We start from the raw sequence: 4,573 nt of genomic DNA, 5'->3' as shown, positions 1-4,573 counted from the left end.
AAAAAGAAATGGCACAAAGGTCTTCTTGGACTAGTTGCCTATGTAAGAAGTGAGCCTCAAGCAAAAACCTCTAGGAGAATACCAACATATGGCTCATACGCTCTGTACCAGGACTTGGAAATAATGTCTAGTAATGCTCTGAGTTACATGGAATATTCTAAAATCTAGAATCGAGTTACACTTAGGTAAATTAGACTGAGAATATGTGTGAATATGTGTGTATGCATTGAAGAAGACTCCTTGCACTGTAAAGACCAAGGCCCTCTCATATCACTTGGGTTTTTCCACCTCCATAAATATCATGAGGTGCATCCTCTCATTCTTAGCTTCTTCTAAAAGAGCTTTTATCCATCCACCATTGTGCTGAAATTTTCTGAGGGACTTGCAGTTAGGGATCATTCCTCCACTGCGGCTTAACAGAAAAGCAAATTTTCATGCAAAAATATAGAGCCCTGAGTTTAATGGTAACCAATTGGAGTTGTAGCTTCCCTCAGTTATTTTCCTTGGTAATGATTGTCCTGCAAAATCATAAACATGACATAACAAAAGATTAGCTCATAACAAAAAAATAGACGGTGAATGAAGTTAAACTGAAATAGAGTGAAAAGACCGAATACAAATGCTTCACTGAAATCACATTGTTCAGGAAATTAGAGTCTAAATGAAACAAAAACAAAATGCCAAGATATGCCCTCATGAAAGAAACATAAATATTGGATAAGGGTTAGCTTGAGCCCTAAACCTTGAATGAAACTAACAGAAAATGTGATAAACCCTGTCCCTTAAACCCTAATGCAATTGTTTGAAGGAAAAAAAACTACAAAATCATTGTACTTACCTAAATTTCCTTCGTAATGAGCCCAAAAGGCCACCTCAAATCATTATTTGACTCTACTCGATCTGTTCCATTTCCTACACGTAGAAGGTGTTGAACATTTCTACCATGAACAAGAATTTGAGTTGTTGTGGTTATGATCTGGTGTGAACCCTAAATCCACAATGCAACCTGTACAAGTCACTTGAGTTGGGAAGCTACGTCCACATTATCATGGCATATCTAGATCAGAACATTGTCTGACACATTACTTGTCCATACATGTAATTAACAGACAAATGGCGTAGATTATTTACACTGTATCTGATCTTATATCTTAAAAGACATCAATTGTTGAAGCAGGTTTATGTATTGTGATTGAATCTGGGCCTGACAGTTTAAACTCTGTTTATAGCTTTCCATTTCATTATTTATTGATGCATTCTCACTGGAGCTAATCTCAAGTATATTGCAATTGTTTGAAGGAAAACAGACTACAAAATCACTGTACTTACCTAAATTTCCTTTGTAATGAGCCCAAAAGGCCACCTCAAGTCATTATTTGACTCTACTCGATCTGTTCCATTTCCTACACATAGAAGGTGTTGAACATTTCTACCATGAACAAGAATTTGAGTTGTTGTGGTTATGATCTGGTGTGAACCCTAAATTCACAATGCAACCTGTACAAGTCACTTGAGTGGGAAGCTACGTCCAAATTATCATGGCGTATTTAGATCAAAACATTGTCCAACACATTACTTGTCCATACATGTAATTAATAGAAAACCAATAGAGAAGCTGGATTTCTTGCATAATGAAAGTTTCTCTCTTCACAAGCATAAAAGTGTGTATAATTTTGGGATTGAAAAGTGATTTTGGAATGGTTTTATTGTAGATTTAAGCTCAAGTTTATGAAGCTGAAATCTTGGGACAACAAGATCAGGTCTTTTCAAGAGGCTTTCCACCCAGGTCCAGCATGTTTTCCGAGAACATAACACTGTATCTGATCTTCTATCTTAAAAGACACTGATTCTTGAAGCAGGTTTGTGTATGGTGATTGAATCTAGCCCTGACAATTTAAACTCTGTTTTTACCTTCAAGACTTTTTTTAGTTATAACAGATGTGTCTTTTTAGATTTTCAGCTCTCCTTTAGGGACTTTTTATTCATATTTTAGTAGTGTGTATTCTATGTGTTTGCTGTAAGGTTTTTCTTTCACTTTCAGCTAAAGGTCGAAAGTTCTTAGGCACTCTTTTTAGTTTAAAACTGTATATGCTAGTGTTGGTTTTATTTCAGTGTTGTGAGGCTTCTTGGACTCTACTCATTACATTCTTGGACTTGGAAAAATAATAAGTAGAAGAAAGTACATTAAGAATGTAAATTGGGACAGAAATAGCTTTCGGCCTCTAGTTTCCATCGCTGACAGGAAACTTGAAAGACGAAAAAATTCACCATGACTTTGCAGAAAATCCCAATTTTCGATAAAAATCATCACAGTATAACGATTCCGGCATACTTATATCAAATATCCACAAATTTCTGTATGCATATATAAATATTTTTTTCGTGGATCCGGTTCTTGTCTACATACTCATAGCTTTGCGGAATTTATTTTTATTTCCGAGGTAGATTTCGTGATTCAGGCATAAAGATCCATAAATCGCTGCATGTAATTGTAAACATTCACTTCTAAAATGAATATAATGTTCAATTATTACGTTTCTTTAAATTTTCCAACGAAAGATGCAAAATATGTAAAACCTAGCGAAAAAAAATGAAATGGTTGTACAAAAGGAAGGTTTAGGGGTTTTGACATATGATTACTAGACTACAAACTACAATAGGTGACCTCAGCCCTGCATCGTTATTTACAAGCTCCAATGCTATTTCCATGCCAGAATTTCCCCATCCCACGACAAGAACTCTCTTGACCTCGAAATCTTTTTCATTTTTGTCATCAATCGAATGGATAACAGTTCCTCGAAAGTTGTCCAACCCGGGAACATCTGGCACGAAATTTTCACTGAATTCACCTGTCGCCACAACTAGAAACCTTCCATGGTACTCCCTCTCAGAATTATCAAAAGAACACTTTGCAATTACATGCCATCTTCTCGTCTCTTGAGTGAAGCTTGTAGACTCCACGGACTCGCAAAACTGTGGCTGAATATTAAATCTTCTAGCATATTTTTCCAAGTAGGCAACAAAATGGTCCCTGGTAAGGAACATAGGATATTCATCAGGAACAGGCATGAGAGGAAGGTTGGCATGTTGCTTGCTGCCCTGTAGTGTCCCCCAATCGTACGTCCAGTTTTTACATAGGGACCGCACGCAAAAATCTCTGTCTAGAAAGAGACTAGAAATTCCAAGGTCTATAAGGCATGCTGCGACGGCCAAGCCAGATGCCCCAGCATTGACTATTATAACTTCTTCATCCCTATTTTCATCGAATGATTTGTGGTATTAATTTTCACCACCAAATCCTCCATTACCAGAACACGTCTCCGTCTCATTCTTAGATCCAACAACAACCCTATCGCACACCAAAGCCAATTCAGAACCTCTATATATCCTATCACTGATCCAATTCTATATCCTCCTTCCAGAGACAAAAGGCCCCTCACTTCCATGGGTTCCACTGACTACCATGATTTTTTCTGAAGATTCTCTAGGGCTTTGAAACGCAATGGAAATTGGGTTATCAAAATCCTTTTGTAGAGACTCGTCCAATAAGCCATTGCTCAGAATTTATGTAGAGGGACTTTCACTGAGGTCCAAATAACCAGAACCCCTCCTTACCCTCTCCCTGCTTGAACAGAGGTCCAAAGAACCAGAACCCCTCCTTACCCTCTCCCTGCTTGAACAAGCATTAGGCAATGGGTCATGCAAATCAGCTTCAGATAGCGTCCTTATGAATCTGGGTTGTGCATCATGATGAATCCACTTCACATCGGCAATAGCTAATTGGGTCAAATGAACAGATCTGTATGCACTCAATTCTGATTCAGATTGAAACTCAATAAGGGAATTCAACATAGGGGTAGATGACCGGTTTGAAGCCAACTGTTTCCGCAATGAATTTGTAACCACTTTGATCTAACAACTGAAATTTTTGCAATCATCTAACATATAATCGTGTGGCTCACAAGGATGACAGGTGGTAGAGAGGGGAGTTTATTTCAGAGGGGAACGCCTTACGGCGTAATTATTTTGGTTTTTTTCTAGGCATGACAGTGTTTTTGGTGAAGATTGTGCCTTATGGGGGCGCATATTGAAAATCATATTTTCTTTGGGGGCGATATGTAAGATAGCCTCATGCAATCACGAAAGCAGCTATAAGAAAATGAATGAAAACAGTCATGGGTCGCAAAACATGATTGAAGAAGACTAAGAAAAGGAATCGAAAATAAGAGGGAGAGATTGTTGCAGTGTTTAGAAAGGTTCAGGCCACAACCGAAGAATTGAGAAGTCTAGTAGAGGACAAAGAAGAAATCAAGGGTGATTGGTGTAGGTTTGATCTGCTACCACCTCCTATGTTTACAACATTTAGTTCTATAAAACAGACATTGGATGAGAAGTGTTTATGCAACGTAGCAAAAGCAAACAACTTCCAAGGAAGCATGGAAGATTCTAGAAGCAGAGTTTGGCACAAAGGGGATTGACATGCAACAATATGTTATGTCACAAGCAAAGAAGTCAGCTGAAGATCTAAGATTATATGAGCAAGACTCTAAGATGAAAACAGAGTTTGGAGAAT

This window comes from Pinus tabuliformis, chromosome 2_2 (assembly GCF_031772625.1).
Source record: "Pinus tabuliformis cultivar Carrire ecotype Pingquan chromosome 2_2, CPIR1, whole genome shotgun sequence".
NCBI classification, from domain to species: Eukaryota; Viridiplantae; Streptophyta; class Pinopsida; order Pinales; family Pinaceae; genus Pinus; species Pinus tabuliformis.
This window is presented reverse-complemented; position numbering follows the sequence as displayed.